We start from the raw sequence: 15612 nt of genomic DNA, 5'->3' as shown, positions 1-15612 counted from the left end.
GTTTAGTCACATGAGCAAGGACATGATGGTAAGAATTCAAATGCCTCCATATTAATAAAACATTTCTTCTGTTATGTATCATGTACTGTACTATTAAAGCATGGAGGGTTTTTTTTTATGTATCTTTGAATTCACTTTTTCAAAACGTTTTTGTCTAATTAATTTTTGCACAACACTTGGCAGCGTTCTGTAAAAGACAGCTATATTAGGGTAAACTTCCAGATCAGTAAATGTATTAATCACATGCAACAAAAGCCAACTGTAAGATTCTCTCCTCGAGTATTTAAAAAAAAACAATAACTGGGTGACCTTGGGTAAGTGACAATGTCTCAGGACCCTCCCTCTTTTTTTTTTGTTTATGTCAGATCAGTTGTAACTTTTTAAATGGTGCAAGGGTTAAACACAGTAGAAGAAAAAATGCAACCATTAATGTGCTGAATTTGCATAAGTAGAATATAAATTAGAATTGATTGCATAATTAGAATATTTTCATAATATGTGAATTAGGTACCCAGATTTTAAGAAGTGGAATATGGCAACCCTATTTATTAACTAAGTAGTGAGCTGGAGTCATTTCTGGTGTTGGTAAATGCATGACTGGAGATACATTCGAGTGAAGAAACCATTTGTTGCCAGTGTTTTTATATGTGATATTTCTTGTTGAAGCTTCTAAACTTGATGCTATATACCAGATTTCTGTGACTGTCTCCCCCTACGTTGGCTGGGTTTCACTCATGTGCAGGTATTCATACAGGAGTTTGTCTCTTGTAGTCTATTGTTTCCTTTAGAAAATGATCTCCTAAATTCATCCATGCCTAAAGGAACTAAACAGCTAATGCATTATCTGGCTATTGTAAAGAAGGAACCAGGCAACAGCTGAGTTGATTATATGGAAATGGTTTATTGAACATAATCATAGAATCATAGAGTTGGAAGAGACCACAAAGGCCATCCAGTCCAGCCCCCTGCCATGCAGGAACTTTCAATCAAAGCATCCCTGACAGATGGCCATCCAGTCTCTGCTTAAAGATAATACAAAAGCTAATAGCAATAATGACCTAACAGTAACAGCATAATACACTAACAGGATTGTACTTTGTACATTGTTCCCAAAATCCTTTACCAACTGCCTTGTGGCCTTGTGTCCCTCATTGCAGCTCTCATCTGACCAATTGCCTATATCTGGATAATGGCCTCATCAGTTTGAGGTAGCTTGGCCACAGGTCCATTAATTTGTACTTTCTGCCCCCCCCCCCCCCTAAAACTTTGCATGCCTGACTGTTTTAAGCATTGTATATACAAACTGGTTGCAAGTTGTTCTCTGAATGTTCTTTTCAACCAGATTAACAAGGCTAAACCAGCTGTGCCTTAGGGAAGACAAAGATATGCTGAACACTGGTGTTAAATCAGTTAACATGGGGAAAATTGCAGCTTTCTGAAGAATGGCCTGCTACAGTCTAAGGCAGACCCAAAAGAGAGAGGATGGAGGATCATTTACCTGCTAAAAACAGCATAATACATGGGTGTGGGCTCCTAAGCACTATTACATTAAGGACTTATCACATGTGGGGGGTTGCAGCTCAGATCCGCAGTCACTCCTGTTCTAGCAATGCAAAACATGATGTTTTTTCACACCAGATCCAGAGTCGCTCCTGTCTAGCAATGCGAATTAAGGTTAAAACATGACGTTTTACCACACCTGGTTGCCTTTTTGTTGTCCTTCTGAACTGAGAGGGAAGCGAAGTCAGTTAGATTCCAAGCAAGTCATGTGATGCGGATTCAAGCAAAGGGGAGTGTGTGCACATTGTATTACCACACCAGAGCATACTTTGCGGGGTCAGCGATTCGAATGCTTCATGGGACTCTGGATGCTGCCCTCCTTCCCTGCCCCCTCCTTAGCTGTCATCCTTCATCAGGGTCTAGGAGAAGGCAGGGGATGATGGGATAGGTGGCAGGGTGGGAAAGGGGGCGAGAAGGGGATGCAAAAGCAGTAGGGGATGATGGGATAGGTGGCAGGTTGGCAGAGGGGGCGAGATGGGGATGCAGGAGCAGTCAGGGGATGATGGGATGGGTGGCAGAGGGGGCAAGATGGGGATGCAGGAGCAGCAGGGGATGATAGGATAGGAGGCTGGTTGGCAGAGGGGGCAAGATGGGGATGCAGGAGCAGCAGGGGATGATAGGATAGGAGGCTGGTTGGCAGAGGGGGCAAGAAGGGGATGCAGGAGCAGTCAGGGGATGATGGGATTATAGGCAGGCTGAAGGGGGGAGCAGATCGGGGTCTAGGAGGACACAGGGGACGCAGGGGATGATGGGATCAGCTGGTTGGCAGAGAGGAGTAGATGGCATGAAGGAGGAGTAGGAGGGAAATGACGGAGCAGGATGCAGGGATCCAAGTGGGGTGACATCAGAGTGCTTATCCACACCAGACCAATTTGAAGTGCAATCGAAGTGAGCTTCAATGCGAATTCTATGAAGTCACTTTTTTTTCAGTTTTACCAAAATGAGGAGTCACTTTGAAATCACTGCAGAAGCACCTCGCAAGGAGCTCCCATAGCGTCTGGTAACACTTTCACTTTACGACATGAATGTGCATCGTTGGAAGTGCAGTCACTTCAGAAATGAGTCAGAAAATCCCCAAAAAGCTCTGCGTGATATACCTCTAAGACCTCCCAATGGTACTGAACTGAATTATGAAATTGCTAAATTATCTAAAACCATTTGTGAATACTTCTGTGCATCTTTGTCACAGAAAGCAGAATTCCTTGGTAAAGAATAAATGTTTACAACAATGAAGCTACTGGGAGGGGGAATTTAATTGTAGTATAAATAGATATGAAAAACCAACACAGCCTTAATGTTAAAGGAGGGGAAAATAATGGCTTAGCTCAATGCTTGAAAGCAGAACCCTTTCAAGTGGCATAGGGAGGCAATACAGTGGTCCCTTCTTTTACACAGGGGATCCATTCTGGACCCCCCCCCCCATAAAAGAAATTCCGCATATGCTTGAGCCCCATTAGAAGTAATGGGGCTCATGCTGGTGGCAGCATTGTGGTGTGGTGGCGTTGTGGCGCACGTGTGCCGTGGGCACACATGCCATTGCTCCTTCCAGCGCATGGTGCCGCTTCTTCCATTGCTGCTGAAAGCAGTGTATAATGCATATGATGCGGTGCACTGTATTACAAACTTAAATGAATCTCTTGGGAGACACATTGCATGAATAATAATGTATGGAGAGAGTAGGAGGGAACAGGTTTGCCTCTGCTGATATTTCTACCTTTCCATGATAGAACATGGAATTTTATTGTCATTTTTTGTTTTGTAATCCACCTTGATTCCTTCATGAAAAGGCGGAATATAAATAATAATAATAATAATAATAATAATAATAATAATAATAATAATAATAATAATAATAATTATTATTATTATTATTATTATTATTATTCAGAGCTACATTCTTCAGAGCTACATTCTCAGTCTTGCCTGTGAGCCTGGACAACTACCTGCTCTAACTGGAGTTCCTGCATGGAGAGTGGAGTGGTGGTGGACTTAGTGGTCTGTACAGCTCTATGTTTTGGACTCTGCAATAATTCTTCCAACTTGAAAATCTCTAGGGCTAGAAAAAAGGGAGTGTGTACCCATGGAGGCTTTAATCCTTTTCCTGAGATTGCTAAACCTTGAATATATACACAACCATTCCCTATAGAGCCTTACAGTTTCTATACAGGTAGGCTGATCACTGTTATTGTCCCTTTCCAAAAATATCACTGATTACATCAATTCCTGAAATTAAGCTATAACAATACTCATTCTAGACAACTGTTTATGGCGGAATGTATGCCTGATGAAAGACAGCTAGCTTTTATTCCTATCTATAGTGGGTTTCTATCGTGCTTTCTTGCCTCATATGGTTTCCTCACAGGTCCTTCTGTTTTGATATCATACTCTCATTGCTTCATTTCTGCTCGTATTTATAACAATGGCAAGAAAAATCCACTTCACATACTGCTATCCCATGTACTTTACTTTTCTATCCTCTTGGTCTTTCTCCTGTTCATTCCATCTCCTTTCTTTGTTTGATATTTCTTCTGCAGCAAATAACTCATATTTAATTCTCTGCTGATTCTCCAACATAGTTCTCAAAGTGAGAGGCTGGTGGCCTTAAGGGAAGTATGGACTCAGTGTTCTGTGACCTCATTTATTCTTTGCTGTGATAACTTGAATAAGAAGTGAGAAGTGCAGAGCAACCTTTTCATAAAAACTCCATTTCTTATTTCAGTGCTGAGAATAAGAAGTGTGGAAATGGTTTTAGCATGTAATTCCATACAGGATTTACACTTGTCTTGACACATGGGGGGGGGGGGGGCTGAGGCTCTTCCATAAGAGATTCAAACATTCAAGCATTTAGCACTGATGCTGTATATATTTCATTTGGGTCTGATATTTCCCTGTAGAGTCTTTCATAATTACAACATTAAGCCTTCTGGTGGGTGGAAGAAAAGAAATGATGGGGATGTTAATAGCAACAGTAGCAGCACCAGAAGCTAAAAGATATCTGTAAGGGTTATCATCATCATTATTAATATTTTGGCATAGAAGGCTGAAGAGAAGCTGTGAATAAATACAGACCAGGATGGGAGATTACCAGGTGCCATAGGCTATATTTTAGAGGAAGGAACTGGCAAACCCACCTCTGGATATTTCTAAGAAAACCCTATGAAATTTATGGGGTTGCCATAAGTTGACAGGCAACTTGAAGGCACACACAGTATAGGATACATCTTCAAATTGCCCTTTTGTTGGGAGGCATGTGGTATTAAATCCCTTCAAAGAAAGCATGAATTTCCCAATTGTTTTCTAATAGTTATCTGGCAAAAATCATATAGCTACCTAATAAGATGTTGCCTTTTCTTAATGACTTTGTAATGCCTATAAAATCAAGTCACCTGTTGACTTATGATAATTCCCTAGGCAAGAAATATTCAGAGGTGATTTTACCAATTCCTTCCTCTGAAATATAGCCTACAGTACCTGGTATTCCTTGGCAGTCTCCCATCCAAGTTCTAACCAGGGCTGACCCTTCTTAGCTTCCAAGATCAAACAGGATCTGGCGCCTTAAGAGCAGTGGTCCCCAAACTGTGCTCTTTAAGGGATTTTGGATTTCAGCTCCCAGAATCCCAGACTATTGGCCAACATAGCTGAGGCTTCTGGAAGATGAAGACCAAAAGCTCTTAAAGGGCACAGTTTGGAGACCAGTGCTTTAGGGTATTTAAGCACTGTAAAATCTACTTTCTTTAAAAAGGTTATTTCATCATTATTATGTAAATTTTCACCTGAAGCTAAATTTAGAAGCAAATGTAGTCATGATATATTAATCTCATGATACATAATATTTCTAGATGTCCTTTTGTGACATCTCCTGCATGTTGTGGTTTGATCCTGATTTGTTCAAAAGATGTCTAAACAGTTGTAACAGAAATTTGGGCTGAGTGGCAGTCTGTTAAGAAAGTGTGTTTTGTAGCCATTACTATGGCTGTGGAGTCCTAGTTCCTTGTCTTTGACCCCTGCACTCATCAAACAGGCTAACATAAAAACAAAAACAAATGAAAAGTACATGAAAGTGTCCGTTCTCTTAACTCCATTAGTACTTCTTGTGGCAGTGTTATTGATATTACAAACACAAATTTTGTCTATATGCTGGAAGTTCTTAAAATCTTGTTTCTTGCTAGTAACATGGTTTTCTTTTCAAACAGTTCTTGAAATTTGTAATTGGAATCCTGAGAAAAGTATATTATAGCATAGGATTTATTCCATTTACAAAGCTTTGCCATGAGATGTTCCAATCAAGACTTCTGAAACACATTTTCAAGAAAAGTCGTTGCTACTTTTGCTTATTGATTTGGAATATCCCCACTGTCTCTCTTTGGGGCTGAATAAATATGTATATCACCTCCGGCTGGCCATATTACCGATACATGGCTATTGATGGTGCTCTTTGTGTTAAAAAAGTGAACTTTCTGGCCACAACAACATTGGAGCTGTTTAACTTCATGCCGGAATGTTTTGCTGAAAGTATAGTAAATGAAAGGGTTGTAGGCTGTTGATGACTTAGCAAACAGACAAGGTAATAAGGTAACAATGTATGGTATTGACTCACTGGAGTGAAATATTGACCAGAAGCTGACGGTAGCATATGGGGTCCATGCGCTGAGGAATCCTACACTGATCAGTATAGCCATCTGGAGGAAAAAATACCACCACAATATATTAGTAGTCATTGGTGCTTGGTTTTTCCCCCTCCATGTCTTTCTTAATCAGTGAGGGAAATGGATCTATATCATGATATTTAATGATTAGCTCTTGCTGTGGTACTCATTTGATACTGCTGCTGAATTTAATTCAAAATTCAAAAAGTATCCTCTGAACCATGGTGGCTCTTAGTAGTATACAATAACATATAATATTTTTATTAGATATTAAGAACAACTTAACTTTGTTATAGGCTGCTGTGTTTCAGTGGTGTATCTCATTTTGTGCGACAGTCCTATAACAGTTGACCTCATGGATATTTCACATGAGGTCTATATACATGCTTCCTTAGGAAACTCATATTTTAAAAGAAAGTTCTTGCATGTCTGGAAAAAGTACTGTAGTATGCAGCTCAAAAAGTACCCAAATCATACATGACAGCATGCACAGTCAATCCAGCCCATCATTTTCATATATACACTGAAATTTTACTCAACATTTTTACTGAACAACTGTTAAGCTGTGGGAACAAGATAAATGTCTGAGCCTAAACAATCACATTCACTCACTCTGTCTTATATTGTACACTCACCAGTGTCAGCTTCTTTTCCAACTTTGCTGCACTTGAAATTCTGTTAAAGTTCTGCATCTCTTGATAAGTTTTATGAACCTTCCAGGCAATACCCAAGTAACAGGTGATGATGCTTATTGCTGGCAGAATTGTGCAGAAAATAAACATGCTCAGGATGAAGGAAAACCCATTTGATGAGTTGTGGAACTGGCCCCATGCTATAGTGCAAGAAGTGCCGAATGGTTCTGGGCCATAATGCCCCCAGCCTAGCAATGGCAAAATGGACCAAAGAAGTGCATATACCCAGATTAGGGTAATAGAAATATGTATGGCTTTCCTGTTGATTTTATTACCTGCATGGGGAGAGAAACACAAAGGTGATGTTATATACAAGCAGCATTTCAGTAACATAGGAAACTGGCCACAACAACATTGAATTACACTCTAGTTCATCTAGCTCCATATTTTCTTCACTAAAACTTTGAGTTTTTGCACTTCCCCTGTCAAATCTGGAAATCTGTGACCTTCTGCATCAAAAGCACAATATCCTGAAGTTTAAAATAGATTTTTATTAACACAGACGTTCATATAAAGAATACAGGTTGAGCTCTTTCTGGAATGGAATGTCAGAAATAGACACAGAAATTTGTAGGGGAAATATATGACAATGGTTGAATGTCAAGGAAACACTGTAGTTATGATTAAGTTGTATAATAGATTTTTTGAGATATTGAAGTAACACTAACAGCTGGAGTAGATAAGCATCAGAATATAAATGTCATACAATGATGCTCACATATTTTATAATACAGGCATACTTCAATCAAAGAACTACATGTATTATTGGAAATGACATATTTAAGAAAAAAATTGTCTTGATAGGGATAGGCTCTTATACTCCAGCTTCCACTTTGTAAACCGCTTAGGCTTAAGTGCACTGATAAGCGGTATAGAAATGTATAGTCGGCCCTTCTTATACACGGATTTTTTATACACTGATTCAAGCATACACGGTTTGAAAATGTTCAAAAAAGTATACATTTCAAATATCAAACCTTGATTTTCCATTTTTTATAAGGAACACCATTTTGCTATGTCATTATATTTAATGGGACTTGAGCATCCATGAATTTTGTTATGGACGCTGGAACCAAACCCAGCGTATAACAAGGGTCCACTGTATTTGCTATTGCTACACTCCAAAAAGAAGATAAATTAACATTCCAGCAAATGTTTTAATCAAACTAATTGCACATAGAATCATAGAATAATAGAGTTGGAGAGACACCAAGGGCCATCCAGTCCAACCCCTGCCATGCAGGAAACTAAATCAAAGCATCTCTGACAGATGGCCGTCCAGCTCGTGCTTAAACACCTCCAAGGAAGGAGACTCCACTACACCCGAGGAAGTGTGTTCAACTGTCGAACAGCCTTTACTGTCAGGAAGTTCCTCCTAAAGTTGAGATGGATCTCTTTTCTGTAGCTTGCATCCATTGCTCCGGTCCTAATCTCTGGAGCAGCAGAAAAACAAGGTAGCTCCCTCCTCAATATGACATCCTTTCAAATATTAAATAGGGCTATCGTATCACTCTTAACCTTCTCTTCTCCAGGCAACCATCCCAAGCTCCCTAAGTCGTTCCTCATAGGACATGATTTCCAGACCCTTCACCGTTTTGGTCGCCCTCTTTTGGACACGCTCCAGTTTTTCAACATCCTTTATAAATTATGGTGCCCAGAACTGGAAACAAATTACAGGGTGAGCCTGACCAGAGCAGAAAGAGTGGCACTATACTTCCCTTGATCTAGACACTATTTCTATTGATGCAGCCTAAATCACATTGGCCTGTTTAGCTGCCGCATCACACTGTTGACTCATGTTCAATTTGTGGTCTACTTGGACTCCTAGATCCAGGTGTCACCCACCTATATCTGTTCATTTCAATTTTCCATCCAAGTGCATCTTAGGATGGAAAATGGCTTTGGCCCATCTTTCTAATCTATTAAGGTCATTCTGTAATTTGATCCTGTCCTCACGGGTATTAGCTACCTTTCCTAATTGGTGTCATCTGCAAATTTGATAAGTATACCCCCAATTCGGTCATTCAAGTCATTGATAAAGATGTTGAATAGCACTGGACCCAGGACAGCCCTGTGGACCCACTGGTCACCTCTCCAGGATAAAGGAGCCATTATTGAGCGCCCTGGGGTTCAGCCGGTCAACCATTTACAAATCCATGTAACAGTTATGTTGTCTAGCCCACATTCACTAGCCTGTTTGCAAGAATGCATGGGGAACTTTTCAAAGGCCTTACTGAAATCAAGATATACTATATCCACAGCATTGCTTTCATCTACCAAGCTGGTAATTTTATCAAAGAAAGAGATAGATTTGTCTGGCATGCTCGTGTGCACAAGTTTTTCCTTTCAAAACAAGGTGTGAGCAAGGGTTGAGGGAGAAACAAGCCCAGACATGCTATGAGGGAGGGATCAGACTAAGTGGACGATAATGTTGGGATCCTCCTTTCCCCTTTTGAAGATGGGGACAACATTTGCCTCCTCCAGTCTTGGGACTTCTCCTGTTCTCCAGGAGTTCAAAGATTATTGCCAATGGCTCTGATATTACATTTGCCAGTTCTTTTAATACCCTTGGATGGAGTTCGTCTGGTCCTGGAGATTTATATTCATTTAGACTAACCAGATATTCCTGTATATCTCTTTACTTATTCTGTGCTGAAATTCCCATATTCTGTCCTCTGCTGCAAATAGACAAAAACTTTCTGAACGTTCTAATGGCCACTTGAAGGTTTCTTCCAGAAGGCATCAAGAATGGCTTTTTCTTTCACCATCCCCATTATCCTTTGCTTCCATTTTGGTGGCCAAACATATAGATATCGCTTTTTTAAAACTTGGTGGGGCTCTAATGAGGTAGGCATACCTGCTTCACATTTTCTCGTTTTTCTGTTCATGCATGCTCAGTAAGGGATTCTGGAGGCAGCTGCTATTTACCATGCCTGTTGTAAACAGGCATATTAGGATCAACTAGAGTTAATCCTGTTTTTTCTCAGTTCAGGCTTTATTGCATCATTTTCTGCAGCATGCTGTTGCAACATGACACTGAAAGTCAGTGTTTGCCCAGTCTCCCAGTGCCGTTGATGATTTATTTAATTAAAAACAACTCTTTGCTAAATATTTATTGGTTGATGGTTGTTAAAGAATAAAATATCCCTGTATGATAGCATTATTTTATTATAATGCCTGCTTCTTGCAAGGAAATAATTTGTGAGCTCAAACTCTATCAGTTCTGGGTGGTTCATTTAAAAACAAAACAAAATGCAAGGTTGAAAGAAGGGTTGACATGACCCAGAGAGATGGTGGGGCTGCCTCAGAACATCTTCATAAAAGAGGCTGATAGCTACCTCTGGGCATGCAAGCTAGAGAGCCTGCATGCACAGTGGGATGGACTCAATGACTTGTTAAGCCCCTTTCAGTTTTAATTCTGTGATCTATAAACTGCAACCTGTTTCAGTTCATTTGAAGATGTTAATTTTGATACAGCAGCATATGTGGCAGACTCATAGACAGACTTTATCCCTTTAGCTCAGGGGTAGGCAACCTTTTTGAGCCGGGGGCCGGGTTGCTGTCCCTCAGACAACTGGGGGGCCGAAGCCAAAAATAAATAATAAATAATTTTTTTTAAAAATGAAAGAAAGAAATAAACCGGGCAAATGCAGGACAAAATTTTCAAATGGAGGGCACTTTTTTATAAAAATGGAGGACACGTGAAAAAATTTGCTGATTTTTTAAAAAATGTTAATATAAATGCATATTTCTGAGGCTTCTATAGAGAATTGCCCCCCTTGCCCGCCGCTGCCCCCCCTTGCCCGCCTCCTATGATAGGCCAAAGGCCCCACGCCCTTGTGTGAGAGGCCAAAGGCTCCGGCTGCAATCGGCGGCAGGATAGGGCGGGGGCCGGTCCCAAGGCCTTGCCGGGCCGCACCGGCCCGCGGGCCGCAGGTTGCTACCCTGCTTTAGCTAGTTTGGAAGTCCAGTCTTGCCACAATACAAGGTCCCATGACATTCTTGCAAACAGCTAGTAAAATGTGGGCTAGACAATGCAACTGTTACATGGATTTGTAATTGGTTGACCAGCTAAACCCAAAGTATACCAGCAATGGGTCCTCTTTGTCCTGGAAACAAGTGAAGTAGGGTTCCACAGGGTTTTGTCCTAGGCCCAGTGCATAACATCTTTATCAGCAACTTGGACAAAAGAATTGCAAAATAAGTGATAATGAATGGGATAAAATTTGGGAACAAACACACTTAAAGAATTTATCAGTACAGATGAAAGAAAATTATTATAAATTGATTTGGAAATGGTATTTGACACCATGAGATAACATAATATTGCTAAGATAATTTTTAAAAAATCAAAAATAGCTGGAGAGGATGTCAAGAAGTAGGGTCATATATGCATATGTGGTGCAATGTAAATAGGTACAAAAATTGTGGAAAAAGTAATAATAGAATAGAAGGCATTATAATATAAAAATAGATAGAAGTCCGAATATAGTATCATTATATAACACAGAGAAATGGAAAAAAAGAAGAAAAAAATGGTAACAAATTTAATTACAGCAGTGAGACTAATTATAGCAAGATGTTGGAAAATGAAATAGCTGTAGAATTGTAGGACTGTTTAAAGAGTATAGAAATAGCAATTAATGATAAATTGACAGGTAATTGAAAGCAAAAAAAGGAGTATGGAAAAGAAGTGTTTTGATGGAATATGGGGGTGAAAATGGCTCCGGGGAAGGGGAGCGCTGAGTGGGATATTAAAGATATTTAGACAAATTGTAACAGAATGTAAGAAAGATATATATAGAATTAAGTACGTAACAATAATAAAGTTTAATGTATGAACCTTTAACTATATTTTTTTAAAACAAAAGAATTGGGGGCATGCTTATCAAATTTGCAGATGACACCAAATTATTAAAATAACTAAACCTCCAGAGGCCGGGATCAAATTCAAAATGACCTGAATAGATTAAAAAGCTGGGCCAAAACAAGGAAATGAATTTCAACTTGGAGAAATGCAAGATCCCGCACTTAGGCAGAAAAAAAATATGAAAGTTCGGCTTAGATCAGATCTCATAGCACACCTATGTTAATAAAAAATCTATTTACTCGGTATTTATTTAAAATTATATCTCACCTTATAGTATAAAATTGTTGAGCCCCAACAAAGAGCATTTTAAAGTAATTTCAGTTTGTGAGCAGCAATTTAAAACAGTCTAACAGCTGTTTTTACACAGAGATAGTAAAACCATATGATGAAAACATATCAAATAATGTGGGTAAATTCCCACAATGTTCTTTCACCCTCCCCCATTTCAGACCCAGGAGAGGCTTTTCTAACCAGGGAGTAAACTGATAAGCAATTCCGGAGGTTGCAAAGAGGTTCTTCCAAGGAAAAATACCCAAGGATGGGATGCAATGTGGGGAACTAATTTAGCCACAAAGAATCCTTCCCAATAGTTTTGAAATATCGGAAGAGGAAGGGTGCCGCAAGGGTTGCAGCCCTCCAGCTTTCACTGGGCTCAGTCCTTGTTTTAAACATTTAAACCAGAAGGAATATGTAAAAGATGAGAGAATATGGCAGGGAGATAAGCAAGAAAGCTATCGACATTATAAGTTAGAGTCACAAGAGATAAAATATGTTAATCATGTATAAGAGCGTCCTGGTTTATTTAGGGGGGTATAGGAAGTTGTTGGAAGCTACAAACAAATATATTGAAGTATGTTATACATGTGGGGGAAGATGGGGGAAAGTTTATTTTTTGTCAAGATATGTCTAAAAAAACATTTAATAAAGAAAATGGTTCTTTTTTATTTGTGATTGCTCTTGAATGGTAGTCATGAAAATGGAGAAAACTATATCAGGACAGTACAGTCAGTCGACAAAACTATCCCCTGGAGCAGATGGGTGAGAAGGAGTGGACCAAGGCTGCTGGCCCCAACTCTACCAGGAGGTGGGTTATCTCAGCTTTTACTCTAGTCAATGGGCCCTTCTTTGATGTGCTTGAGCTGTGGGTTTGATTGCCTGCAGATCACCACAGCCTGCATTTAATGGCAATGCAGACACACGGATACTCCGACGCATCTGCACACAAGTCATCGTCATTTATAATATATGGGGCGGTAACAGTTCACATTTGTTGCCATCTGCAGGGATTCCAGAAGCAAATGGGAAGAATCCAGTGTGTATCTAGTCCTATTGTTAATTGCATTATGCTGACAACAATATTGTCTCCATAAATTCCCTGCATTCAAAAGTCAATTATCCTTTTGCCAGTCCTTTAGAAAAAGAAACCTTTGACAAAGCCTTTGTTTACTTACTATTAGATTTTGATGAATGTGGTTACGAGGAAACGGATTATAGCCATTACAGACAAGGTCATCATGCTGGAGACACCAAAAAGGAAACCCACAAAGCATAATAAATGCACGTTGCATCTCCACTAGCCAGGCATGGTTCCAAGCAGAAGCAATGGCCAAAGGATACATGCTGATGGCCATTCCAATTCTGTTACGCTAAATTGACTGTGAGAAGCTCAGGTGACCTGAGATGGGAGAACCGCTTCACAGCTACTGCTAGAACAACAGAATTCCCAAGAATTGTCAAGATTGCTGAAAAAAGAAAGACAGTAGCATGGCTTAGAAGTCATAATGTTGTCAACAACTCAGTGCAGTACACCTGCAACGCTGAAAAATACCACTGAATTCTCAAAACATATAACACTACGTCTCTATAGTGTTTAAGCTGGATAAACGTTATGAGTAAACCTACCAATTGTAGTCCAAATGAAAGTGTTTTATCTTTGTTAACCTCAAAAAGTTAAATCACAGTCATTATCCTTCTAGTTAAAGATTTCCCCTGTGGTGGCAAAATTTGGTATCTTCAAATCCAGCAAACATAATTAGGGAGAGTCATGTTGGTGCGCAGCAAAAATATACAAAATCCACAAAACAACAATGCTTTTATTGCAGCAACTAAAATGCACAAGATACATCATGTAAGCTTTCAAAGCTTCACTGGATTCTTACAAATAAGGGCCTGTCTGAACTAGTGTTTTAATGAAATAGCCCAGATGCATGATATAGCAGATAGTTGTTCTGAGCTTGTTATTATTTAATTTTACAAAATTAAAATAAGATCTGTTCGATAGCCATCTCTTCTACTTTGTTGTATATTTGTTTTCTAAAGAAGTAGGTGCATAAATCAAAGCTAAATATAATATGAACACTAGCTCCATAATCCAGGGGGGAAATAACAAAATGCAATTTAAAAGTTTTGAAATGGTTTCGATACAACTTAAGTTGACTTATTGAGATTTCTCTTCAGCATCAATGGAAAAATAATGCAAGTAAAATTAGTACTTCTTCCATATGGTGTTTTGTATTTGTTGTTTCTGCTGCTAACAAAAAGAAAAGTATAAAAGAAATCCCCAAAAGATAAATCTGCTCTTGTTTTCCACAGATCCAGTCTAAATTGATATCAGTCGGGGAATATGTTAAGTGAATGCAACTCAGACTGAAACTATCAGTAAATGACAGTTTTGTCTAAGGGGAAAAAGAGGGAGAAAGTCAGAATCATTCCACCATTTCATTATTCTAAATTTTTCACTTAACAATTAGCATTTAAAATTGCTCCCCAATATCCAGAGCTTTAAAAATTGCTACTTAGATAAGTGTAGGACTGTAGGAATTGTAGACCAAAAAATAACTTGCCAAGGTCTGAATACACTAATTAAGAGCCATGAAACCAATATTAATAAATCGTACATTTTATGCTGCATATCATTTATAACTAAGCAGATGATGGAGAAAATACAAAGGTAAGCGGTAGGTAACCACAGTTTTCCTAAATGTACATGTGAAAAAGTTTATTTAACAATTTGGATTATCTCCACAGTCTTGTGGTGTTTTTCTATATAAGAGTGGCATAAGAAGTATCTATATTTCTCTGCACAATCTATTTTCAGCAACATTTGAAGCTTGCTTTGTTGTACTGTACTCGTTTTCCAAACTGCATGTAAGGATTGCATGCTGCTGTTAATTAGCAAACTGAATTTTAGACTGCCTTCTATATCATGTGACGCTTTCAGTAATGTATGAAATTATGCAATTGTGTTGAATATGCAACTTAAAAATCTCCAGTTTTTACATGTTATTCTATAAAAAGCAAACTAATAAGTAAAGAAATATAAACTAGTATGTAACATACAAACTGCTATCCACACATTTAACCCACCATTGAAAGCAACGTAAGACTTCAGCTAAAGAGCATAGTAGCAAAATAAGAAACAAGCAATCTAGTTTATATCAAGAATTTAGGAAGAGTACAGAGCTACAGACTTTGCAGCAGCAGCAACAGCTTTACTGTAAGTTTTCTATGTGCAGCCACTTACCTATAAAAAGAAGAAAACACACCAACTCCATAATCCCAGTGTTGGGTGAAGTTTAGAGATGTACTGCTCCTCCATGTTCTCTTATGGAGAGGGAAACAGTGCTGAGGCAAAGGCAAATCACACTCTGGTGTGCCTTGGCTTGGTTGCTGAGTGGCGAGGGGGGGCAACAATCCCAGAAAAGAAGAAGGGCTTGAAATGCTGCGGGTATTTCTTTTTTCTGTGGTTCTAAGGTGTTTAGAGCTGTCATCACTAGTGACTCATAGAGCTGCTATTTATAATAAGCTCCCAGCCTCTCGTCTTCCAGTGCTTTCTTGCCAGCCT

The 15612-nt window shown here is 39.1% G+C and overlaps 1 pseudogene; it reads right to left on the bottom strand.

Moving 5' to 3' along the window:
- Positions 1 to 5804: 5804 nt before the first annotated feature.
- LOC121925597 lies at positions 5805 to 15366 on the bottom strand (annotated as a pseudogene).
- Positions 15367 to 15612: the final 246 nt, after the last annotated feature.

This window comes from Sceloporus undulatus, chromosome 1 (genome assembly GCF_019175285.1).
Source record: "Sceloporus undulatus isolate JIND9_A2432 ecotype Alabama chromosome 1, SceUnd_v1.1, whole genome shotgun sequence".
Taxonomy (NCBI): domain Eukaryota; kingdom Metazoa; phylum Chordata; class Lepidosauria; order Squamata; family Phrynosomatidae; genus Sceloporus; species Sceloporus undulatus.
The sequence above is the reverse complement of the archived record's forward strand: the minus strand, read 5'-3'. Positions and strand labels throughout refer to the sequence as shown.